Below are 27033 nucleotides of genomic sequence, written 5' to 3'. Positions count from 1 at the left end.
ATTACTGATCGTCTGATATTTTTGAAACCTCTATTGGTCTGGGCCAGAATCTGTTATGAGCCATGGATCCTAAAATATAGGATGGCCATTGAAGATTTACTCAATCAAGAGGGGGTTAGTCTCCCTCCCATGCTTCAAATACAAAAGACAATGCCGTCTACCTGGGTTGCAGGGAATATTGGGCTAATCCCAATATAGAAAAAGACAAAATCTAAAACTATAATAAAGAATTACAAACTAAAGAGGTTGAAAGAATTGACAGACACCGAGATCTCCAAAGGGTCAGAAATAGTGATAATCAAACATGTAATAAAAGAATGGAAAGCGTAATGGAGCAAGAGCTGAAAGATCCGTCTTATGAAGAGAATCTTGTCTTTGGAAAAATCCTGCATTAATGATTAATAACTGCATTATTTCTTGGAAATATTCGAAGGTGGTCGGGTTTTGGACAATAAACTTTTTTCTCAAATTCAAATATAATTAAAATCCTGCCAGTACCTTAGTGAATACCCTTGGAGCGGACGCTATGCCGAAGGGTAGCACCTTGAATTGGTAGTGCTGGTTCTTCAGTGCGCTAGAACATTGAAATATCAAAGTATGCATCTTCCATATCCAAGGTTGCCATGTAAGGCTTAGTTCCTGTGTGGTCATGCAGAGTTTCTGTGGCTTGACATAGGTGTTTGCAGGGCGCAGACCTAAAATAAGGCACCTTGTGATATTTTTTTTGGCACAAGAAGTACATCGAATAGATACCCTTGTTTTCCTGGTTCGCCGGATGACTTCGACGGTGTCCTTTAAGAGCAGCGCTGTCACCTCTTACAATAGGATGCGCTGTTCTTCCTTTGGGGGATGGTCCTATGGTTTGGTGGATGGTTGGCCAGTTGCTGTAGCAGTTCTCTACTTTAACCACCTGCCACGGTTGAAAGTACCCACTTCTCTGAGATGATTCCCTCCCATACATGGGTAAAGTATGAAATGCGGCCTCCTACTGGGGTGACATGGGAAGGAACCTGTAGTGGGTGGTCATTGTTTGGGGGTGTTGAGGCACCTATCGAATAGGATCTACCCCTGCCGCAAGACCTTCCCTGGCCTACTTGAAAACCTTGAGGACTTTCGCTTTGGTGAGCCCCAGGATGAGCTCTGACCCTGGTTGTAACCTGGCCCCCGTTGCGAGTTTTGCCCTCTAAAGCGGTGAAAATTGTAGCCCCCCCCTTTGTCCGTAGGGTTTATTGGCAAGTTGCCCAAATGACTTTATGGTATCATATTCCACCTTGGCGCTCTTGAGAGCAACCTCCATTGCTTTGCCGAACAACACGTTGGGCTCTATGGGCATATTAAGCAGGGTAGCAGAGTCTAGAGTTTAAACACCTACTGGCGTGGCGTTAAATCAATGTGCCCTCAGCTATAATTCTCCCCGCATCGTCTGCTGCATTTAAATTGTTCTTAAGGATGCAGTTTGCAACAGCTTTCCCCTCTGCAATAGAGAGGGATCTGGGGCTGAAGCTATCTGCTCGGCCATCTCGTCCCACTTATGGCAGTTGTAGCTAGCTAGTAAGGTGGTGTTATTGGTAATTCTCGCCTGGTAAGCTGCCGAAGAGGCTACTTTCCTACCAAAAGTAGGTATCTTCTTACTATCTTTATCCAGAGGACGCTAGAAGTGTTCCTGCTCTTTTTCCAGTGGTTGTAACCACTAAGGGGTCTGGTTTTAATTTGACCCTGATGTAAAGGGCTGGGGGGAGACGGGGAGGGGTCTGAGGGAGCTAGCCGGAAGATTATCTCAATACACGGGTCTCCTGCATACCAGTGTCTCCTGCATATCGATGTTAAAATGTTCTGTTGCTTTCAGGAGCAGGTCATTGTATAGAATTCGATTGTCTACCGGTGAATCAGTGATCCGGCGACTATGACGTAAATGTCATTGTCATCATAGAATAGGTCCTTATTACCCATATCCCCTTTATCCTCAGTGCAAGTTCCAGTGTCCTGAAAGTCTTACATGGGGTCAACATAAGCAAGCTGCCCAAAGTCCTGCTGAGAGGTGGGTGCTTGTGTGTCTGTGTGGGCTCTCTCAGTGGTGGGTTGTGTAACTGTGGCCCCCACTAACCAGACCACTGTGTGGAATACCCTGAATGTTTGCTAAGAGCTTGGGGTGGTCAAAGAAATTGGCCAGGGAAGACATGCACGTCATGACTATCAATTTCCTCTGCAGACCATAGAGAAAACTTGGGCTAATTGGGGGTGGGGGGCGCAGGTGGGGTAGGCGCTGGTTCAGGGTGTTTTTTTGTGTTTCATAGCCCCTGATATGGCGCCCTCCCAAAGTGACATTGTCCCTAAACCAGAGCCCTTATCCTGTGTTCGAGGACTTGTTTTTCAATGTCAGATCTTTCAATAATGTCAGGGACGTGTGTTTTTTATGAGCTCACTCATCTTTTTGCTCAGTGTGGTCTTTGCAGGGGCCTTTGAAGTGTCTTTCGGCATGCATGTGGGGCATCGAAGCGTCTTTCGACGCTCAGTCGTCTGTGTGTGTGGACTGAGTTTTTGGAGACTGCGTCAGAACCGCACTTGCTATTCGATTTTGGGGGCCCGTCATGAGGCAAACGTGAGCACGATGGCCCAGATGACAGTACTGTCGGACTTCCCCTTTGACGCCATGTCCAGTTGTCAAGCGGTCGACTTTTGGCTGTGGGATGTGTGCTTATGTGGTGTGGTTTATTCGTGCCAGTGCCGATGGGTGCCGTACCCATAGCAGAGTCACCGGCCTGTCGGATGGGGTCAGGGGCTTGCATGCAGGCATCCAATGGATCCCCTTCGCCCTCAGCGTCACTACAGACATCGATGCTGCCATCACTGGAGGCTCCCTCAAAGCACATGGCGGCTTCGGCCTGCATGGCGTGGTGGGCCCAGCGCCTTGTCTTTCGGTCCTTAAGAATCTTGGGTTTGAAGAGCTTGCAAGATTTGCAGAGGCCCTCGTTATGATCCCTTGGGAGAAAAAGGTTGCACACCCAGTACAAGTCTTGCCAAAGGAATTTACAATTGCAGGACGGAGAGACTTAAAAAGGTGTAATCTCAATTGTGTATGGGAAAGGCAGCATGGCAAATTAAGTGGGTAGGAAGAAAAAATGCATTCTCTTAGGGAAACTAAAGAATGAAGCACCCCCACTCTCCCTACTGAGGGCCGAGGCCCGATGCAGCCTTCGTAGGCCGTCTGAAAAGTTGTCGAGACGAGTTGCAGTAGTCAGACGAAATTAGTCTTTGATGCCGTCGAAGGTCTTGTGGGAGAACGGCTAAAACACAGGACAGCAAGAGTAAACTAGAATCAATTACATTTGTAAGTAAAAGCGATGATTGCAGAAAAAAACAATCTCAAGGACCTGGACGTGTGAAGCACCATGGGTACAGAAGATGTCACACTAGGGATAGTATTACTGGCATGCCCTGTCGACATCCCTTTTCCAGTTTCAAAAACAACTAATACTCTGCAGCTTCCACTAGATGTTAGCCTATGCACAGCATGTGATCTAAGCAGATTCCACAAGGCTTAGAAACAATGTTTCCGAAGGATCACCTGCAACTTGACAAACCACCAGAGACCCCAGACAGACTGGCCCAAGACGTCCACCAGAAAGAAAGTTGCTAGGCAAAACAGGGAGGAGCCTAAGCAGCAGCTGGGAACACGATGTGCTGCCAACCCGCATGAACACAGTGCAAGAGATCTGTTGAAGCGCAGCTCTCCGATAAAGACCTAAACAAACCAGTCACTGTGCGGAAGTATTTCTCTTTAACAGCACCTTTCCTTCCATTTCTATGGACCCTCAAACGTTCCACTTTCGATTCGTACCTGCTCTTTTTACAGTGCAGTGAGGCCGTAGGTTTCAGTACATTGGCTTTTACTAATTTATCATACGGAAACTGACATGTCCTTGTTACTTGGTTACTACTTTTGATCATTTTAGAATGCAGTACAATGGGTTAGACTTTGTTTTGCCCTAGACTTAACACTGAGGATTTCTGGTTACACTAGATGTGTCTAAGACAACAGGTACTTTGATATTTGTTGGTGTATTTTGTTGTAGCCTTACCGCATTTGGCTATCAACTTGGACTAGTGTCCAAACATGGCCAGGCCACATGATTTTTCGCTTGTCCTTTGGCCATCTTGTCTTTAACCCTTCTTCCTGGCCTGTGAAAAGCTTCCTCTGCTTTACCGGGAACTGGCTTTTGGTGGGCTAATTGAAGGCTATGGGTGTTTGCTGCCAGGAAGTGGGTTGGGACCGTCTGGTTCCAATCCACAAACTGGTTTCCGTGTGCCCGAGTGGTATACATGAGTTTTTCCTGCCAAGAGGTCCTGGGTGGGCTACTGCTGTTATGTGTGCATGGGCGAGATCTGTCATTGGCTAGTAAGAGTTTCAGCTCTTACCTGGGTTTTGGGATAAGAAGAGAACCTGTGCACCCACTCTACAGAGATCCTGGAAAAAACGAAGTAACCAAGAATCCCTTGCAGCTGCAAGAGCTGCAAGACTGGCAAGGAGACCGGAGACCTGTTGGGAGCAGGCCTGGCAACCAACTTCTGCTGCTGTCCTGGTAGAGCATCCCCAGCAGTCCTGCAAAGGAGTTGCGACCCTTGGAGTAGCAAGAACATGCATTCTCAACATCAGAGTAATGCAAAGAAGAGCCTTCGGATGTGCCCCTGGACTTCCCAGTGGGTGACCAGCTCTGAGTTTGGGCAACCGTGCTGCAGACATCACCATTCCGGGTTGAGGCCTGGAACTTGGGTGATCCTCAGCTTGTGCAATAATATTTTACTCTGTGACATTTTGTGGTTCTAGTATCAAGGGACCCAAGATAGGAGGTGAAGCCTGACCGCGCCAAGTTAATCCCTTTGCGTTACCGTACATCAGTGGCCATGATCATCCGAAACAGCTTACTTGCATCCAGTCCTGTTCCGAGAGGGACCCTGCATCGAGTTTCTCTTGCGTTTTTCAATTGGAAGACCTTGCACCAGCATTATTCAACGACCAGAGAAGTGCTCAACCCTGCAACCCCTGGGAATAAAGGGCTTAGGCTGACAGCATGAAAAAGGACCTCAAACTCTTCAGCAGACCTGCCAACACCTACGAAGAATCGAAGTATGATGGGGGTGGGGGATGCATTGTAGCACTATTCTATTTAATTTTTGTAATACGCTAGCTCGGCCGCAGGCCTCAGAGCGCTGACAAACATAGAACAGACAAGGATTAACATAGTATATTAAGAAGGGTCCAAAAGGTCCATGGTTCTAGCGAGATAGTCAGAGCGGGATAATCTGAACACCTCTGCCATCAAACAAACTGGTACTACGTACCTGAACCCTAAAAACATTCTGAAAAGTTTTCATAGATTTTTTAACTTTTGTAAGTTTGGCTTTGCCATTGCTTGTTCACACACACTCTGAAAGTTGCAGACACGTTAGATTAACTTGTCCCCCAACACTTGGAGCTGTTCACTGGATCCCCCAGAGACCCTACCTTCAATTTTTCCAGCTTTGCAAAACTGTATGGAACTTTGCCAAACTTTTCGCCACAAGCCCCCATACATCTTTGTGATGGACTTCTGAAGCTGGGAATACAACTCTGTGGACCTGTAGTGCTTAAACTAATCTGTACCTTCCTTTTCAGGGATTTGATCTGTATTTTGCCCTAGACCAGCTATTGTGTATATATCAATTATTAGTGTTGTGTATAGTATTTACCGGCTAGTAGCCATTTTTCACTGTTATTTGGCCATAAGTAAAGTATTTTTATAACCGTTTGTCCAAGTGTGTTCCTTAACCTTTTCACTGTGTGTGCTCCTTGTGGACCCCTTACAAGCGCCCACCACCTCTTGAGCCTTAGCCTACACCACTCACTTTGCTTCAGCTCCCAGAGTGGTCCCAGTCACAATACTAGGTTGGCTTTCTATACATCTGTCCACCAGGCCAGAGTACAGAAAATTAGTCACAACATTCACAAAGACACTTTCATACTCTTAACTCTCAATTAGCTGCAGCGCGGCTTCCTAAAATTACTGGGCCGCCATTGTCCAGGCACAGAAGAATCACAAGGGGGAAGTGGCATAGCGTAACCACCATTTGATGTATTCTGTAGTCCAACACCACCTGGCCAGTCCAGGCAGGTCGAGATTAACTGGGAGATAAAAAACACGGGGGGGGGGGTACGGGTCGGGGGGGAACGAGTGAGAATAAAGCTGGGGACAGGAAGCAGGAATGTGTGGGTTGTTCAGGTGAAGACAGAGGAAGAGATGGTAGGACAATTGACCAGAAGGAGGAAGGAGAGTGCAAATCACCTCCACACTCCTGTCCAGACGCGAGTTACTGGTTTGTGAAAGTGGCAGTGTTGTGAGTAGGCGTGTAAGGGGAAAGGAGCAGACTGAGTGAGGTGAGTAAGAGGAACGAGGAGAGTAGCAGGAGCGTGGAGTAATACCACTGAAGGATGGAGGCAGGTTGTAGAGAGAATCAGTGGGACAGAAGGTAGATGTAGGAAGGGGGAGAAGTGAAGGTGGATGGAGTTGGAAAACAAATTAGTAATGAGACAAATAAAAGGGACACACGGTGGGGACAATCAGGGTGTGAAAGGAAGACGATAGAGAGGGGATTCCGTGTCTGGAAGGCAAGCCCCCACAAACCCTTAGAACTTATACAAACTAGCATAGGTCACACCTCGGAAGCCCAAGAGGGCTATAATGTAGATAAAGCAGATAGGCATTCATCAGGCAGGCAGAAACTAGACCGTGGGGGCAAACAATCAATTAATAGTAACCTGGGAAAAGGGATGCCTGGGTTAGGGTGGGTCCTGCTTGCAATAGGGGAGAGAGTAGGATGGCTCTTAGAGCCCCTTTCGAGAAACCTAATAAGAACCCTTAACTATCACCCTTGAACTATCCTCAGGAGTTAGTTTTAGTTTTAAGGCAGCATGCGATACATAAAAAGGAGGGGCCAAAAACTTAAACCACTTCAGCGTACTTCCCTAAAGGGGGCGGGGGGCGTGATGGGCGGGACAATCGTCCCCAAATTCCAGCTACCTGCAGGCAAAGGTTTGGTAATAACCCAGCACTAAATAGGTTAAACTGCTACAGGGTATGACGAATCACCACAAGTGTGCAGGCCCTCCCTCTATTCCTACACCTAGTGCTCAGATAGGTACTCAATTTAATTGTAGAATTACACAACCGAATCGCACCATAATTTATAGGGCCTCAGGTGGAGGCTAGGAAAGAGTGGATTAGGGTCCTAGATCTTCCAGTGGACCTGTACATTGCCCAGAAAGCAAGTATATTTTTGAATGTACAGACATGACAATCAAGGTTAAAAATAACATTGGGGGCGCTGTTGCGCAGAGAATGGAGTAGATGCGATCTGAGTCACTCTACCCCGAAACCCAGCCCAAGTGGTGCCAGAATGCTGAAAGGAAGGGCCCAACCCCAATTCTTGGTGCACAGCACACCTGTGAGAAGTCTGGGGTGATTGCCGTGCAGATACTGAAACGTCTGAGAGACTGCAAACAGACGGGACCAAGATATAGAAAACTTGAAAATAGTCAGTCGTGAAGGAGTAGAGGCTGCAGGGTGCAGGCCGCCCTGCGTCAGGGAAGGAGGGAGGCAAGCGGGTACATGGAGGCAGCATCCCGCACCAGAGGAACACAAGAGTGGGACAGCAGAAACACTTGCATTGATGAGGAGGCTGGGAGCGGAGAAGAACATGATAGTTGCAGGGGTCTCCGCTTCTCCGACCCGCAGTGCAAGGACATACAGAGGACAGAGCAGCGAAGCACAGACCAGTTGTGGTGGGCTTGCAGCGGCCTGCGTTCAACAGGGGCGGGCTGCAGGGAGTGGCTCCCGGGACACAGCAAAACCAATTGTGGCCTGGCACAGCGACAGGGGAGAACAGGAGCGCACGAGAGCTGTGACCAATGCAGGGTCCTACAGCAGTTAAGGCCGCACTACCCCACAGACACTAATAACTGTGAGCAAGTGGCCACGAAGTGGGACCCCTAAATAGACACGACACTGCCACTCCCTCTTACCCCCCACAGATGTAACGGGCTGCAGAGTCTAAATATATGTCAGTGGGTGGAGTGGCCTGGTCAACAAAACAAAGCCTCACGTGGGGGGCTTTATATTTCACAACAGGGACCGCCAGTGATAATGGGCCGGAGCAGTGCACCAAAGGAGGCTGCTGGAGGGACAGCACGATAAGAAGCAGAACCCGGGCACAAAAGCTGATCAGATTGGCAAAGACCACCGACCAATGAGCCTGCAGCTCATTAAACATAGCACATAGCTGCCAGGGGCGAAGGCATCGCCTCGGACTCCAGAGGCGGAAGTATTAGCCTGGTGCCCCCTTCGCTCCCCACCCCCCACCCTAGACAGACACCAGTAAAGAAAGTCAAATATACCCAAGGTGGTCGCTGGACCAGCATAGAAACTAGTAAAAATGTAAGAATGGCCAGAGACAAAGACAAAGCAAAGAAAATGGGGAACCAGACGAAGATGGACGCTTACACCACAGGAGGTGTGGCAGGACGAGTTGATCCGGAACAAGCGGTTAACAAGGAGGACACAAGGATGGTAATGCAAGAAATCCTGCAGACAATCCAGGACTCCACGGTACAGCTGGAGCACAGAATAGACAGGAGTAGACGGGGAGATCCCGAGACAGGATCTAAAGAATGTCTGCCAGGGTCCAAGAAGCTGAAGGCCACATCTCAGCAGTGGAAAACGCCCTGATGCTGCTACATAGACCCTCAGTCATTGCTGAAGAGAACGGCAATGCTCGAAAGGAGGATGAAGAGGTGGAAGTATGCTCACATCGAAACAATATTTGCCTGAGTAGGCTGCTGGAGAGAGCGGAAGGGCCCTCCATGGAGTTGTTCTTTGAACAGCTTATCCAGGACTGAATGGGGCCGCAAGGACTCTTGGTCCTTTTCTATAGAACGCACGCTTAGAGTGCCAGGGAAAGCACACCAAAATCCCCATCCAGACAAGTGATAACAAAATTGATTAATTATAGGGACAGCAATGCCATTCTTGAAATGGCACAGAAGAAAGGGGCACAATGGAACGTCAATAGCAATATACCCAGACGTCAACAGAGCGGTCCGGAAGGCAAAACGGACATTTGAAGCTGCAAAGAGGAAGCTCCGGGAGAAGGGGATCAAATATGAAATGATGTACCCAGCCACACTGCACGTTTGCGGACCAGAGGCCGGTATGATTTTTCAACAAGCCCTCGAGTGGGCAGAAATGGTGACAAAACAGTCTGACAAGCTGCAACAGATGACACCAGGCAAGGCCAAATCAGGCCTAGCCAAGACAATACCCCCCGGAGGTGGACAGACTCACAGTTGAATGGCAGTGCGGAATACATGAGACCAACACGGTATACAGCAAATATAGTGTGCACGTTCGGGGGGGGTGATGGGGGGGGGGGGGGGGGGGTCGAAGCCCCAATTGGTATTCTTAGGTAATGAACCAATGACAGCCAGTGGGAGACGGGGCAGAGGGACTCTCCTGCGTGGTCCCCCAGAGTCCTGTCGCAGAAGGTTGTAGAGAGGAACCATCTACTTTTAATGGGTCGACAGAAGCTTCCGTGTACGGAGAAATATGAGGTGGCACGGGGTAATGGTTTGGTGGGGAGGAGGGGGTGTTGGAAATGTACAATGCAGAAGAGACACCATAGACTCGGGTCAAGACGCAATGAGCCTCAAAATCCCAGTTCGGGGAAGCAGAAAATACTAAAGAATGGGACGCAAGACAATAAAATGGTTAAACGTGGAATGTGAATAGCTTGTTGGATAAAATAAAGGAGGGGTCTAGTTATGCGCTACATTAAAAAAATCACCAAGCAGAGAACGTTCTGCTACAGGAGACATCTAATGGGCTCGATTTGCCACTTCCTGGGGAGAGGGCAATAGTGTGGTGGATGGAACATGCATGCACTCATAGGGGGTCCCGGGGAGTAGCAAAATTGATATATAAATCCCTATCCCTAAGGATTACCAGGGTGACAAGAGTTGACCGGGGGCGGGGGATATCTGGGGGTTGAGGGAACAGTCTTGAAAAGCAGTGTTTACGCACCACCGCCTCTTCAGTGGACCACCCGACAGAGCTACAGGCTTTATTGGCAACAAAGGGAGCAGGGATCACCATAAAGGTTGGAGATTTTAACAATTGCCTGGATAAAGACAAGGACAGGAGATCCTGGGAGAATTCGCCTCAGAGGTGGGCCAGGGGTGGGAGTTAATACTAGATTAGCATTTTTTCTATCGGAAACTTGGTTACAGGACATATGGAGGGACCTACACCCGGGCCAGGTGCACGTCTCCTACCATTCACGGGCCCACAACTGCCAGTCCCATCTACACTACATGCCATTGCCCTGCATGGTCTCAGGCAGAGTGAGGGAAGCAAGTTATTTCCTGAGGGGACCGTCAGGCCATGCCCAGTTACAAATCCAGTTGTAAGGGGAAGCCAGAACAGGAAGTGGAAACTGGAGATTAAATGTCTATCACCTAGGGAATAAAGAGCTTAATAGAGCACTTTTAGAAGGTACAGAGGAATACTTTGACTTGAATATGGGGTCGGTGGATAGTGGTACTACGTTATGGGTGGCGTATAAAGCCTCCCACAACCACCCGGCTTACCTCGGTAGACCTTTCTGGCCAAGTTCTGGCCTGCTTTTCCTCTTTTCTGATGGGGCACACTCAATCTGTTTGTTTCTCTTCCCCGTTTCTGCTCTCAAGTCGATCCCTTTGCTTTGTGGTGTCCCCCAGAGTTCCTTCCCGTCTCCTACCCTATTCAATCTCTAGATACGACCTCTTACGAGTATTATTCATGCCTTTGGCTTCTTGTGTTATTCTTGCGCCAATGATACTCAAATCATTGTGCGGCTGCATCTTACTCAACCTGAGACAGCGGATCGACTGAGGTACTGCCTTCAGGCTATTGGCGATTGGATTGCCTCAAACTGGCTTAAGCTCAATGGAGAAAAAACATAGGTGTTGGGTACTACAACACCCTGGCTGTTTTGGACTCCTGAGTTTTAGCCCAAGAGTCTTGGTCCGTTTCCCCGTCCAGTCTCTTCGGTTTAAGAACTTGGTGTCAAAATATCGGCCTCAAACTATGGCCGATAAAGTCTCCCTCACGTGTCAAAAAGCACTTAACTTTGGATGCTTTGGAAAGTCCTGCCTTCCATTCCCCAGAAGTTCCATGCACCGGTGGTCTCCTCCCTGGTTATCAGCAATATTAATTATTGCAATGCCAGCTTGTCCTCCTGAGACACTTGCTCCAGTGTCTTCAGCTATTGCAAAATTCGACAGCCAGGGCCATTTTCCAACCCTCCTTTTGCTGCCCGTATGACCCCGCTTCTGTGCCAACTTCATTGCCTCCCGGTTGAGAGGCATATCAGATTTAAGTTCTTGTGTTTGGTTCATAAGGCTCTCCATAAACTAGGAGCAGAGTTTCTCCAGGCCAAGTTTTAGATTTACAAACCTGTGAGGTTGCTCCGCTCACAAGCCCACGTCGGCGGTCGCGCCTTCTCAGTGGCGGCTGCGAAGGCCTGGAATCTACTTCCATTCGTCCTGCGGAACATGGAGGATCATCTGCCCTTCCGCCAGGGGCGCTGAAAACCTTTCACTTTAGATGCTTCGGTCTGATATTACCTCATTGCTCTAGCACCAAGATGCCTTGGGGCTTATGTTGCGCTTTATAAGTGTTACGATAAGTGGTTCATCGGATAAAACTGAAAGTGATAGGGGCCCCGTGAGGTCAGGCGTCAGCCTAATATGAGGGTGAAAGCAGGCTGAAAGGCGATACACGCAGTCACAGACAGACAACATTACAAGGGCCCTCACCAGAGTGGTAGAGGAATTGAAAGAGATGGCGGTGGATGGGGCCCATAGAGCGCACTTCGCAAGGTGAGCAAGAATGTATGACCTGGGGACAAAGATTGACAAGATGTTGGCTTGCCTGGAAAGGAGGGAAGGGAAGGAGTGAGGCAGGTGCAGGCGATCATGGACAGCGCAGGGATTGAATTAAAGGAGGGAGAGGAAATAGATCAAATATTTACTGATCATCAGACCCTATATGCCGATGCTCCCGGGGCCACCCCCGGAGAAATCAAGATACATGATCAATACAACTTTAGCGCAACTGGGGGAAAGAGCGCCTAGAACTGGAGGCGGACATAACCAGAGAGGAACACAATGATCATTTGCAAGGAATGCTACATGAAAGCTGGGAGAAAAGGGGAGCTCCCTGAAGGCCCGAGCACGGCTAGAGTCGTGATAATCCACAAAAAGGGACACCACCGGCCAAACGTCCATATCGTCCCATTTCATAATTAAATATAGAGGCCAAAATCCTGGCCAAGGTCCTGAAAAACAGGCTACCGTGGATCGATAGGCTGATCCATCCAGACTAATGTGGGTTTGTGCCAAGGAGGGCCACTCAAATTTAAGAAGGTTGCCTAACGCATTGGCACTCTCCGAGTCCATTGACAGGCCACCATGTGTTCATGGCCCTAGACTCAGAGAAGGCCTTCGGGATGGGAGTTCCTGTGGGCAGTGAAGGACAAAGTGGGTTTGGGGCCCCGATACAGGAGATGGGTGCAGTTGCTCTATGCGAGACCAATGGCCGAAGTAAGGGTGAATGATCACACATCACACGCATTTCCTTTGCAGAGGGGCACCCGATAGGGATGCCCACTGTTCTCTCTCTACTGTCCCTATCGGCAATTGAGCCACTGGCGCATGTGCTCCGAACAGACCCCAGCATACGCAGTTTCAGGTGGCCCAGATGTTGGGAAGATAGGATATCCCTGTAGGCGGATGACATACTGGTGTTCCTGGCAGCCAGGAAAGATCGAGAGTGAGGGCTCACTCACTACCGAAATTCCAACGATATTGTGGGTTTAAAATCAAAGGGTGGGGGATTCGGGGAGTGGAGTCTGTGATAATGCCAGTTAAAGGGAGCAGAGTGGTCGTACCTAGGGAATGCCCCCTTCGGGTTGAAACCGAAGGATTTAAATACCTAGGAATTAAGGTGCAGTGAGATCTGTGGACATTCCTAAAAGTAAACATGGACCCAGTCGTTAGCAAACTACAGGAGGATACGAAGCACTGGTCTACCCTACCAGTGACGCTGCTAGGATGACCTATTCAAAATAATGGCACTATGTCAGCTGTGTTTATTACAAAATACGCTGGTGCGCATCACCAACACCCAGTTTAAAGTGATTAACGTCCTAATAAGAGGGGTGATCCGGTGAATAAGAGTCCACGTTTTGCACGGATATCCTGAGAGCCGTATGGAAAGGCGGGGTTGGCCTAATGCAGGGTGTGGACTCGCTGCAGGTGTTCTGTAGGAGAAATGGATGGACGCTACTGAGCCCCCCACCCCCCCGGCGGGACAGAGTTGGATACAGATAAGGGAAGAGGTTACCAAAGTAATGAGCTGGAAGGGGAAGACCACTGGAGCACAGCCGCTGTGTAATAACCCACACCTGCAGCAAATAGAGAAACTGGGGAACCACCAACAGTGGGCACGCTTGGGGATCAAAAGGGTTTGGGATATAAAGGGGAACCAAGCCCTGTTGCCCCTTCAGGACCAGAAAGAGGAGTACAAGCAAGTGTGCCCGAGACATGCAATAATGTCCCAGTTTGGGGGTACTCTAGATTTACCGGAACACAGCTCTTTAGAAATCAATTTAGGCACAGAGGCCCTCCAAAAGAAGAAAGGTACATCAACTTCGTACCAGGCTATACATAATTTTACAGCCAACCCTGCTAAAATAAAATGGGAATGGGACCTTGAAAAGCAGAGTGGGTTGAAGCCATGGTGGCAGCCAGGGAGGTGAATGTATCCTCGGGGACTTGTAGACAACTGTTGACAGAGTAAGTCAAGTATCCACAGCGCTTGTATCAAACAGGAAATAGAGTAGCACAGGGCTGCAGGTATGCTGCCAATATACTACCACAGTAGAGACACAGTTAAAACAAAGAGGGTCCCAGTCGCACTGCGCCAAGAAAGTTGCAGAAGGAACAAGTTACTTACCTGTAACTGTTGTTCTCCAGCATGGATTCACATGCTCAGGAATATTCCCCGTTGTCAGGCCGGGAATCCTCGGTATAGAAAAAATCAGTATCAGTTTCGTTTCTGATCTGTCTTTCTCAGTAGTAACCAATCACTGGTCTCTGGGTCATACTGCCCCCATCCAATGACTGTCCTCTCCCTAAACCCCGCCCTGGCAGCCATCCTTAGATTTGGTAGCACGTGAAGTGGCAGTATGACCAAGTGAAGAGCCGTAGAGGGGCAGGAGGGAGGGAGGGTTCGCATGTGAATCCATGCCAGACCCATGCTGGAGAACAACAGTTACAGGTAAGTAACTTGTTCCTTCTCCAGCATGGGGTCTGGCTTGATTCACATGCTCATGAATATAAGAATACATAGCAGTATACACATGCACAACCACGGGAGGTGGCAAAAGTCTCAATATCAAGCAATACAACAACTCAACATTAAGCAACTCTTACCTCCTCACCAGGCTCACCTTAGGCGAACAGGTTGCGCAGCACTGCCTGGCCGACTCTGGACTCCTCCCTAGAATCCCGGTCGACGCAGTAGAATCTCGTGAAGGTGTGCGTCGACCTCCACGTAGCAGCCCTGCAGATGTCGAGCAGGGGCACACCAGACAGGAACGCCGTAGTAGTAGCGATCGCTCTGGTCGAATGGGCCCTCGGACGGCCTGGCAACGGTCGGTTTGCCAACCGGTGAAAGTGCATGATGCAGCCGGAGAGCCATCTGGAAATGGAAGTCTTTGAGAGAGCCTTCCCTTGATTCACAGGTCCAAAGTTCACAAACAGCTGTGAGGTCTTCCGAAAACTCTGTGCGGTCCACGTAGAACTTCAGCGCTCTAGCTACATCCAGCGAGTGCAGAGTCCTCTCAGCCGGCGACGAAGGCAACAGGAAGAAAACTGGCAACACCAAGGGCTCGTTGAGGTGGAAGTCAGACGGCACCTTGGGCAAGAAGGAGGGGTGCGTCCTCAGCACCACCCTCGTGTCGTGAAAAGTCAAGTATGGAGGCTTGCAAGATAGGGCCTGGATCTCTCCCACTCGTCGTGCAGAGGTGATGGCCACGAGGAATGCTGTCTTCACGACAGAAACTTCAACGGCACTGAATGCATAGGGTCGAATGGGGCCCCCATGAGCCTAGTTAGCACCACGTTGAGCTCCCATGCCGGGGCAGGGGCCTTGACCGGCGGGAATGATCGGAACAGTCCTTTCATAAATTCCTTCACCAGACGATGAGACCACAAGGACGCCCGTCCTGTATTTCTGGTGTAACGTGAGACAGCAGCCAGATGTACCTTGATGGAAGCGTGAGATAGGCCAGCCTTGGCCAAAGACAGTAGGTTCGGCAATACTTGAGGGGCCGTAATCCGCAGAGGGTTAACCTCTTCCATTTATGTCCGTAGCACTTGAGAGTTGAGGATGCCCTGGCCTTTGCAAGAACCTCTCTGCAGTCGGCCGGGATGTCGTATCCTCCAAACTCTAGTGCTGCAGGTGCCAGGCCTGCAAGTTCAGCTACTCTGGTCCGTAATGAAGAATGGCGCCTCCTTCTCTGGAGAGAAGATCTGCTTCCGTCAGCAGCTTGACTGGTGTGGACGCTGACAAGTCCAGAAGGTCCGGGAACCAGATCTGCCTCGGCCACGCCAGTGCGACGAAGATCATCATGCACCGGGACCTCTTGAGCTGGTTGACGAGCCGGAGTAGCAACGGCAGGAATGCATAAAGGAACAGGCCGTCCCAGGGGGAACGAGAAAGCATCGCCCATGCTCCTCAGTTGGGGAAACCTGCTGGCGAACCTCCGGCACTTGGAGTTTGCCGCCGTCGCGAAGAGATCGATCTGGGGTTCGCCCCATCGTCGGAAGAGTCGGTCCACTTGATCCTGGCGCAGTTCCCACTCGTGGCACGAGCGCAGCTCCCTGCTAAGTGAGTCGGCAATGGTGTTTTTTATCCCTGCCAGAAGGGTACCAGAAACATCCCTTGGGCGACGGCCCAATGCCACAGATCCTGGGCTTCCTTGGACAGGGCAGGGGATCTGGTTCCGCCCTGCTTCCGAATGTAAAACATCGTGGTGGTGTTGTCGGTGAAGATCCTCACCACCTTGCCCTTGAGGGACAGAAGGAAAGACCTGAGGGCCCAGAACACTGCGCGGAGCTCAAAGATGTTGATGTGGAGAGTCTTCTCCTCCGAGCACCAAAGGCCTTGTGCGTGGAGACCCCCGGTGTGCGCTCCCAACCTTCCAGGGAGGCATCTGTCACCTGGTGGGCTAGTGCTAGGAAACCTGTTCCCGCTGTCAGATGAGCGTGGACACCCCACCATCGTATCGCCTGACGGAACGCTTCGTCGAGCGGGATCCTGTCCTCGAAGCTGCCCGTCGTCTGGATCCAGTGGGCGTCGAGGAATTCTTGCAAGGGCCGCATCCGAAGTCTGCAGTGGGGCACCAGATAGATGCAGAAGGACATCATTCTGGGAGGGACTTGATAGACCTCACTCTGGCCACGTCCGTGGCCAGTAGACGTTGCACCTTTCCTCCGACGGTCCTTATCCTTTCCTCCGACGGTGATGCCCGCCGCGCCACTGTGTCGAGCTGTGCTCCCAGAAACAGGCCGACTTGCGACAGGACCAGGCGGGATTTTGGCAAGTTGATGGAGAACCCCAGGTCCGTGAGCAGCTGGACGGTCTTCGCAGTGTGTTCTACGGCGAGCTTCCTTGTCCTTGCCCGTAGGAGCCAGTTGTCCAGGTAGGGGTAGACGTGGATCCCCTACAGGCGCAGCCGCGCCGCCACCGGTGCTAGGCACTTGGTGAACACCCTGGGCGCCGATTTTAATCCGAACGGGAGGGCCTGAACTGGTATTGCTGCCCTTTGACCACGAACCTGAGGAACTTCGGTGCCTCTTTAGAATAGGGATGTGGAAGTAAGCATCCTCCAAGTCCAACGACGACAGGAAATCGCCCTCCTCCAGCTGTCCCAGCACCTGCTGGAGGGTGACCATCCGGAACTTCTGTGCCTTGATGTATTTGTTTAGTCGTCGCAGGTCCAGGATGGGACGCCATCCTCCTGTCTTCTTCACGAGGAAGTATCTTGAGTAAACTCGGAGCCCCGAAGCCTCTTCGGGACGAGCTCGATGGCACCTTTCCTGAGCATCGCCCGTACTTCCAACTGGCCACGGGAGGAATGCGGGGGCACCTCTTCTGGAACTCGAGGGCATGCCTCAGGGCCAGGGCGTCCAGCACCCAACCGTCGGTGGAGATTGACTCCCACATGCCGATGAACTTCGTCAGCCGGCCTCACACGGGGTGCTTCGGCGGGGGCCCGGCCCGACAGTCAGTTCAATTTTGCTTGGAGGCTGCTTTGCCTCCTTGACCACCTTGGCGACGACGGCGGGATCCACCTGACTTGCTGCGTCCCCTGTAGGCCTCCTGCGACGAAGACCTTGCCGCTTGACGGTACGTAGAGGAGCTGCTGCCGGCTCCCTTGGAGGCACCCTGTCTGCCTCCGGAGCTCCGAAAGGACGGCCGTCGATGTTGGAGCACACCCAGTGCACGGGCCGTCTCAGTGTCAGTCTTGATCGCCTGAAGGGATTCATCAACCGTCTTGCCAAAAAGGTTGTTCCCATCGAAGGGCATGTCCAAAACCTTGGTCTGAACGTCCTGGCGGAAATCCGTCGCCTTGAGCCATCCTCGTCGTCTCAGGCAAACGCCATTGCCCAACTGACCGAAACCGGTGTCGGCGATGTCCGTAGCCACCGTAATGGCGTGGTCCGAGGCAATCGCACCTTCCAGCAAGATTTCCAGGGCCTCAGCCCTCTTGGCATCCGGAAGGAAGGCCAACAGAGGGGCGATCTTGAACCACAACTCCCTGTCGTAGCGGGCTACGATGGTCAGGGCGTTGGCCGCCTTGATGGTCGTCGCTGCAGATGAGATGACCCGTCGTCCCATCGCATCCAGCTTCCTACCCTCGCCATCCAGAGGGGAGGTTGAGGTCGAGGCCGATGCCCCCCGCTTTCTTCTTGGCCATCGCCGAAACGACCGAGTCCGGGGTAGGTTGCGCCCTAAGGCACAAGGGGGCAGCGTCAGGGACCCGGTACTTCTCGTACCGGTCCCTCTTCGCAGGAGCCGTGGCAGGGTTCTTGAGGAGGGAGAGTCCCTCATCCCAGATGTCATCAAAAAGCGGTACGGCGAGGACCGTCTTCCTTTTAGCCTCGCGCCGCTTGTAAAGGAACCCCTCCTTTTCCTCAGGGCAGAGCTGGAAGAGCTCGGATGCCCTGGAGATCATTGCACAGAAGGATCCAATCTTGTCGGGCGGGGACGCCAGGGCAGGGGGGACACGTCCCGTCGTCGCCTCCGTCGTCATCCATACCTGTCGTAGTCATGTCCATGCCTGTATCATCCCCGTGGGTAGTGGACCAGGGGGGGAGGCAGAGAAGGCCGCAGAGGCGGGAGAGGAGGCATAGGATGCGGACTCCTCCTCTTAAGTGGTGGGCTGCCCGAAGGTCCGGGCTACGGTTCCTCCGTCGGGTCTGGCTGAGGCCTCCGTCGGGGGAAGGGGCAACCTAGTCCTTATCTCCGAGCACAAGGACTGGATGGCTGGCAAAATGGCCACCGAGGTGTCCTGCGGCACCGGAAACGACGGGAGCGAGGGCTCTTGAGGAGCCTCGTCTGCGTCACCGTCGCCCTCGTCGCCGCCCTAGTCGGGATCCCTCCCGGTGGGCTGGGCCTCCTCCACGACTTGGATGAGCTCCTCTTCAGAGGTTGTGTCCCTATCCACGACGGCCACCAACCCCTCCCCCCCTTTCCAACGAGGACTTCGTGGGGGTCTTCTAGATCGGCCTGAAAGACGAGTCCCTCAGCGGTGGCAGGGAGACTGGTACCTGAGGGCGCCTCCACTGGCATAGCCTCCACAGGCTGAGCCAGGGCCGCGGCGACTTCCTCAATTGAGGTCTTAGCAGGGTTAATTAAGGCCAACGTCACCTTCTGTACGCCTGGGGCCTTCACCTTGGAGGGAGGGTCCGAGCCTCGCTCCCCCTCTGCCGGAATCTTCGAGATCGACCGGGGCCTCTCCAGAAGCTTCGCCGGGTTCTCAGACTTCCTCTTACCCGAGCCAGAGCGTTGGCTCGTTGTCGATGGAGGGTGCGCCCTGCCTGGCAGCCAAGGAGCCCGACCATTCGGCACTCCCGGTGCCCGCGGACTTGGAGTGCTTAGCCTTTTGTTGGGCCCCCGTCGTCGGAGCACCCTCACAGGACTTAGAAGACCGCTCGGACTTCTTCTTCTCGCCTGGCGGGCTCTTACCTTCCAGACATGTTGGCGAGACGGAGGTGGCGATCCTTCATGGTCCGCTCCGACATGTTCCCACAAAACACGCAGTCCTTTTCCTTGTGTGTCTTGTCCTCATGGAGACAGTAGAGGCATAACGAATGCTCGCTCTCCTTGAAAACGTTCTGAAGCTGGCAATCAGGGCAGGTCCTGAATAGCTTCCCGGGTGTCGAGCTCCCTTTCTCCTGGGCCATGTTCGGGGTAGGCCTCGGGGAATCCTCCAAAAGCGTAACTCGACGAAATCTTCACCCTTGAGGGGCGTAGAAAATTCAGAAACGGATCCCCATTGATCGGAAGTAGAAACGGTGGAGCTTGAGGCTCTATTTAACCGAAAAAATGAGAAAATCTCCTGAAAAAAGCGCGAAAATGCAGCAAAAAGCTCGAGAGCTAAGCACGAGGACTCCCAACACTTGAACGTGCGCTAAAAATCTGAGGATGGCTGCCAGGGGCGGGGCTTAGGGAGAGGGCAGTCATTGGCTGGGGGCAGTATGACCCAGAGACCAGTGATTGGTTACTACTGAGAAAGACAGATCAGAAACAAAACTGATACTGATTTTTTCTATACCGAGGATTCCCGGCCTGACGACGGTGAATATTCCTGAGCTTGTGAATCCATGCCAGACCCCATGCTGGAGAATAGAGATTGTAGTCTTGAGTTTATTTTGGATGGAAAGACAGACTGACACGTGTTTCGAGCTTTAAATCGCGCTTCATCTGAGGCTGTTTTGTCAAATTGTTAATAAAATAGTTTTTCACATTAGATTTTAAGTGAAAGACCAAATAAAATCAGGGTAACAAGGTAGTGCAGCACAGGGGATAGAATGCCGTGGCAAGGTTAAACATAATGCCAAAGGAATTAGAAAAAACATATTTTGTATATCAATAGACAAGCACATTTGCGTGAACAATCATAAAATGAATATATATAAATCCAAATAGTTGAAAAACAATATAAAAAGGTGACAAGATAAGGGGTACATACATCAGAGACACAATGCATGTATTAGAGATACTGGACCACCTTAATCTTCAGAACATGTGTTGGTTGGTGACTTTAATGTGAAAGCATTGTATACCTCAATTGATCATTTGAAAGCTATACAATGTGTTAATTTCTTATTTCGAGAAACCTCTGCTTCTTATTTTGAACACGTAGAAATGGTGGAAGGACTCTTGTTTACTCTGCAGAATGTTTTTCTGGTTAACAATGTGTATTTTAAACAATTGATCGGTATCGCAATGGGAGCTAGTTTTGCTCCTGCACTTGCAAATGCCTTTATGCATCATTTCGAGCAAACATTAGTTTTTTTCCAATCCTGCTTTTCAACCATACATTCATCTCTGGAAATGTTATATTATAGATGTCATTTAGATTTGGACAGGTACAGAAAACTTGCTCCATCTATTTGTCTTTCTTGAATAGTAACGATTGGGGAATCCAATTTACCTCTACTAGTAGCCAAACTCAGATTGATTTTCATGATCTCACCATCCAACTTACTGAAACTGGACTGTTAACTAAAACTTTTCTAAGAGTACTTCCGTCAATGCAACCTTGCATGCCCAGAGTTGCCATAGAAAACATGTAATTACCAACATCCTGAAGGGGGAATTTATCCGTGCTAGGAGAAAAATTGTTGACAAATCCATGATTTTGCCCTGGAAAGTGATTTCGTCAAAGCAAGATTTCTTCCTTGAGGGTATGATACTATTCGTCCAGACAAAACTGCAGAAGTAATACGTCAGTTGGAGAGCGGATTTGCTAATCCCTAAACCTCGAAGCAAACCTCCGGCCTCCAAGAAAATTTGGAGGATTACAAAGTTTAACTCAGATAGTTATAAAATACACAACGTTTTGAGAAAGCATTGCCACTTACTTCATTTAGACTGAGACTTCGAATTGGCTTGATCCCCAACCTATTGTCACTTATAGCAAAGGGCGGTCCCTTAAAAATAAACTTTGCCCATCATATATGAGTATGCCTAGCCCTACAACCACATGGCTTCATTCTGCTCCAGTTAAAGATAACATTTGCAAATTTGCACCGGGTGATCATAATGTGAAATCATTTATTAATTGTAACACAAAATTTGTGGTCTATTGCATCATTTGTACCTGTGGGCTGAAATATATCGGCAGTACAATCAGATCATTAAAAATTTGCATTCGAGAGCACTTAGCCACTATCCGTAGCCAGGATGCTAAATATGCACTTGCTAATCATTGGCAAAAGACACCAACTTGATTGTAATGATTCCATTCAATTTGTAGGTCTGGCCAAAGTGCAGCTGCCACCAAGAGGTGGCAGACTTTGAAATTACAGCAATTGGAGGCCAGACTTATTTGCAAATATCGTACAGTATATAATGGCCTTAACTCAGACCATGAATTTGCAATATTCCTATAATTTCATTTAATTTAATGTCATAAGTACAAGTACATAGCTTTTTCACATATGTTGTGCCAATGCAAGCTCATTACTTTGATATATTACCAATTCTGTAGGCCTACTTTATTATGTACATAATTGTTTTTATGTTTTCCAAATAATGACCCTACTTGTCAGTTGACATTCTTTGCCAAGCTCATGCGGGTGAATCCGATTTGTTTGCTATGCTTCGTTCAGCCTGATGGGCCAGAGCAATTTTCATTTTTTTTTTACCATTTCCGCTTTAATGATTGAGCGTTTTGTCGAATTGTGCCTCACCAATTGCCTTGCACGGGCCGAGTAAGTCTATTTTATCCTGGCTTGTAATACATTTTGAGTCCTTCACTTGCTTTAATTTATTCAGATTGTTTATTCTCATTATCTATTAAATTTCTATTACCATTTCTCACATGACAGTTCACAGCGACTTCGCCAGCATGACTTTTCCTTACCTCTGCCAGCCCTACATGAATTTGCCCATTGTTCTCAGATTTTTTGTCCTCACCCAATATGGCAGACTTTTTTGTGCCATTTTACTTTTACATGACCAGGTCCAGTTAACGCTCCACTCGTAAGCCCTTGCCCGTTTCTGAATGTCTCCCCGAGTTGCGCGCTGACATTTTGTTGTTACTTTGTTCCTGTTTAGGTAAGACGTTTTTCCAGGACCCCCATGCTGTTACTGTAGCAATTGAGTATTTTCGCTGCATGCCGGCTTTCGCACATCTGCTCTACAAGTGATTTTGATAAATTTGTCAGCCTTATGCATGCATTTACGCTTAGCCAGCGTTCTTAATAGCATGCAGATTTACTTCAAGTACTTCCAGTTCCAAACACTTACTTCCAAAGCATTGCTGCGTGGCGGCATCCGCAAATAATCCCCATATGGTTTCTTGATATCTTGGTTATTTATGTACATGGTACGCCCAGTGTGTGTATGTGTACCGTAATGGTATCTGGGATATGTTTCAGTTGTATACCTTATGGATTGCACAAGGTTATTTTTTGACATAATTCCAGTAAATTTGGCTTTGCTCTTGTCTATAATCCAGATATTACCGCAATTGCAAAGCAATCAAGGTAAGTGCAGACACTTTTTCGTCCCTTATTCAAAATTGCACATTTCTTTTTGGCTGTGACATTAATTTAATACTTTAATACAGGATTTCAGTCAAACTTCTAACTGGCAACCTGTTTAACTTCCTTAATTGGAAGTCTGCACTCTGAAGCCAAGGTAAACATTGTACCTTATATTTTCACCTTAAACATTTTCTTGGCAAGATTGCTAACGTTAGTGCGGTTTAGCTATACTGACACTGATGCTGTTCTTTGTCTTGCTTTCCCTACCCTTATCTTGTCACCTTTATATTATTGTTTTTCAACTATTTGGATTTATATATATTAATTTTATGATTGTTCACGCAAATGTGCTGGACTATTGATCTACAAAACGTGGTTTTTCTAATTCCTTCTGCGTTGTGTTTAACCTTGCCACGGCATTCTGTCCCCTGTGCTGCTCTACCTTGTTACCCCGATTTTCTATGGTCTTTCACTTAAAATCTAATGTGAAAAACTATTTAACAATTTGACATAACAGCCTCTGATGAAGAGCTATTTAAAGCTCGAAACACGTGCCAGGCTGTCTTTCCATCCGAAATAAACTCAAGACTACGACCTCTATTCTGCAACTTTCTTGGCGCGGTGTGACTGGGTCCCTCTTTGTTTTAACTATCCTCGCGGTCGAGACAGTTTCAATACAAAATACTGCATAGAATGCATCTCTTGAGAGACAGGCTTTACAGGATGGGCAGAGTCGAGGAGGACATGTCTCAAGTGTGGGGAGCGGTTGGTATGTTTCATCACCTGCTCTGAGAATGTTGGTGGGTCTCAGAGTAATGGGACCAAGTCCTGCGGAGGATGAACAGGATTCTGGGCATATCGGTCCCCTAGGACTCCAAAATGTTACTGCTACACAGCAGCAGGGATATGAAGGGGATACGATGGGACAGTAAACTGATAGCAATCGAAACTATGGTGGTCAAAAGGGACCTGGCAGCCAATTAGGGGTCCAGAGACCTGCCAGCGATTGTCAACTAGGAAGTGGGCATGGAACATTGCTGCAGCAAGGAAAATATCCCATACTGGACAAAAGGGATCCTAGATGGGTAAAGGAGAAGTTGTGGGCCCAGGAACCTGGAAGATCAGGGGAACAGATGGGAGGAGAACAGGTAAGGATGGGACTGGATGAAGGTGGGCGGGTTGGGGATAATCACATTGTGCACGTTAAAAATGTTTTATGTTTTTTTTTCAATGGAAAACTCCTAATAGAGGTAAAGAAAGGTTTTTAAAAGAAAAAGACATTGGCCCAGTGCTAAATGTAAATGTGAAGACTGCAGATTCCTGTTTCAGGTTTATGAATTCACAAAAATGTATTGTAGGGTAAATGCTGAAAAGAAGAGATTCTGATTCAAAGTATTTCAGTAACTGCTAAAGTGCAATATGGAAGATGGCAAACTATATAGATAATATATAGGGCCTTTGTGGGAGAAATTACTTTAATGTTGCAGTCCTGAACTGCCCAATTGTTCAATCCTCTGCTGGTCAGTCAGAATCTGAGGCACATGTTCACCTATCCCATGTATCTACATCCGCTATGATGCAACCGATTCAGAGGATGATGGAGGGGGTGTGGGATATTTTGGCCCACTCAGCTGTGCTATGCTACACCACTTTGCTGCTTGGATGCCAGAAACAGCACAAAATGGATGCATGGACTCCTGTGCGCGCCAAAATCCCCAAACTGCGCTTTGTAATAACCAGAAAATGGCTGCACCACCCTGCCAACCCACATTTCAGGTGGGGTGGAACAGAGTACTCACGGCAGGAGTATGCCAGTGTGCTCTGCAACATTTTACATGGAGCAAAGGACAGAAGCAGCATTACTTTGCTGTAAACCCAAAATGTGTCTTTAAAATGTCATCTTTTCAACCTTAAAAAGTGCTGTTTTGGCGCCAAATCCATTCATTTCTTATGAACCAATGTGATGAAATGGTCCTGCAATGCCCATGATCAGTCTCGAGTCTGAGGAACCGGACCTCATTTTAATGACAGCTCATACCTAAAGTATCTTTGAAAAAGCAACCCAGGGACTTTGTTCATTTTCCACAGGAAACACGGCTATTTCTTTGCAACAAGTATCAAGAATCAGCTGTCCAGAGAAGAACTACAGATGCTTGATAAATTTATCCATGCTGCAAACAATTCCAGCACTCAAGGGACTAGAGCCGACTAAAATGTGTATTTGCTGCAGATGAAAACCGAATTTAAAAAGAAGTTAATGTGCTTTTTCCTGAATGAAGAGTAAAATCTCCCATTTCTAAAAGAATATGTTTGTGTAAACGCTTGATTTAAGAATGGAAAAGGATTTGCTACTGTTAAAAATCCACCTATAAACTGTTAAGTAAAGATTAATAAAGGTGAAACTCAAAAGCTAAACCCAGTCCGAGTTGGAAAACTATATAAAGAAACGTGCTCTGCCAGTTGCTAGCCCAGAGAAAGGGCGACACCTTAACTGCTGGACAGAACCGAGCCCAATGGCAGAACCGCCCACAATCAACAGTGGTCACTCGCAACCAAGGACAAGGAGCAATACCATCGCTCCTCCCTCATTGATCGTTAATCAATCTGTGCATACCCTGACCAGACCCGAACAGGAGATCCTACAAAAAGGCCTTTCATTCATCCCCACGGCTTGGTACACCCCCTTCCAAAAGTGTGTCGAATGCACGCAACTGATTCGCAAAATCAGAGTGAAGCAACACTTTTCTGACCAGACCTACAAAGACAGGTGTCATGGGCCTACGCCCTCCATCAGTCTTTCCTCTGCACTGCTCCAACACGGCCAAGTCAGTCACATTCGAGCAAGCACCGCAAGAAGATTGCTGAATTCGAAACCAGCATTCCATTTGTTAACAACAACTGTACCAAACCCCAACTATCGGCCTTGACTGATCTAGCCAATAATACAGCCATCACAATAAAATCAGTCGACAAGGGCGGCGCCATTGTCATTATGGACACTGCCAATTACATCACTATGGTCAATACCATTCTGACTGACAAGGTCAGCTACCGCATCTTACCCACAGATCCCACACCAGCTCTGCAGGCTCTAATAGCTCCCATCATTGACAAAGCTGAGGCTGAGGGAGTCATCAGTGCCTGTGAGGCAGCATTCTTGTCCCCAGCCCACCCAGTCTCCCAGCCATGTATGCCTTACCGAAGATCCACAAAGGCATTGTTCCCCCCACCAGGGCGCTCCATCGTATCCGGCATCAGCTCTGTTTTTGAACCGCTGTCGCAGTTTGTCGATTTTTTCATCAAGGATCAGATTCCGAAGATTGACTGTTACATAAAAGACTCTACCAACATGCTAATCCTTTTAGACTCACTCCAATACAATCCAGAAGACGAATGGCTTGTAACAATTGATACAGAGTCACTATACACCCGAATACCTCAACAAGAGACACTGGACATGCTTAGTGGTCTGACACTCTAGGATAGACCTACAGGGAGTACTACCCAGTTTCATCATACAACTTGCTGAAATAGCCCTCACCAGAAACTATTTTCTGTTCAAAGATACATTTTATCAACAGATCTCAGGAACAGCCATGGGGGCCACCTTTGCCCCCCTCCTCGCCAACCTGTATGTTGACCAATTCGAACATCGCCACATCTACTCAGATGCCAACCCATACCTTGCCCAACTGGCCATTTGGCGCTGTTAAATTGATGACATTTTTGTGATATTCAAATGGTCAGGGTCTTGAAGAGGGGGAGCTTCAAGACCCTGTCCCTGCAGTTTTGGTCAGTTGAACAGTGTTTCAGGCCTTCTGCGCTCCCCTCATCCCCATCAATTCTCCTCCCTAGTTTCAATGGCAGTTGGCACCTATGAACAGGGTCGTACTGGTTCATAAGATAGTCTCGGTCACCAATGAAAATGTGGCCCGCAGTTCAAAGTCACTATTCATTCCTTTTCGGACACTGTTTGAATATTACCCAAAAGGGGAGTATTTTGATGAAAAGGGGATAACTCAACTGGCCCACATTGCCCCCCCCCCCCCAAAAAAATAAATAAAAAAAATGAATGGCCCACACATGCATTTTGTTCAACCCTGGCCCGATTGCCCTAT

General features: G+C 48.9%; 1 protein-coding gene across 4 annotated transcripts in view; it reads right to left on the bottom strand.

The window, feature by feature from the left end:
• Nucleotides 1–27033, bottom strand: part of CAPZB (capping actin protein of muscle Z-line subunit beta) — a 631298-nt gene that overhangs the window by 517162 nt on the left and 87103 nt on the right. The gene's annotated exons all lie outside the window — the stretch shown is intronic.

Source organism: Ambystoma mexicanum, chromosome 8 (assembly GCF_040938575.1).
Source record: "Ambystoma mexicanum isolate Mex_15411 chromosome 8, UKY_AmexF1_1, whole genome shotgun sequence".
In the NCBI taxonomy this organism is placed as follows: domain Eukaryota; kingdom Metazoa; phylum Chordata; class Amphibia; order Caudata; family Ambystomatidae; genus Ambystoma; species Ambystoma mexicanum.
The sequence above is the reverse complement of the archived record's forward strand: the minus strand, read 5'-3'. Positions and strand labels throughout refer to the sequence as shown.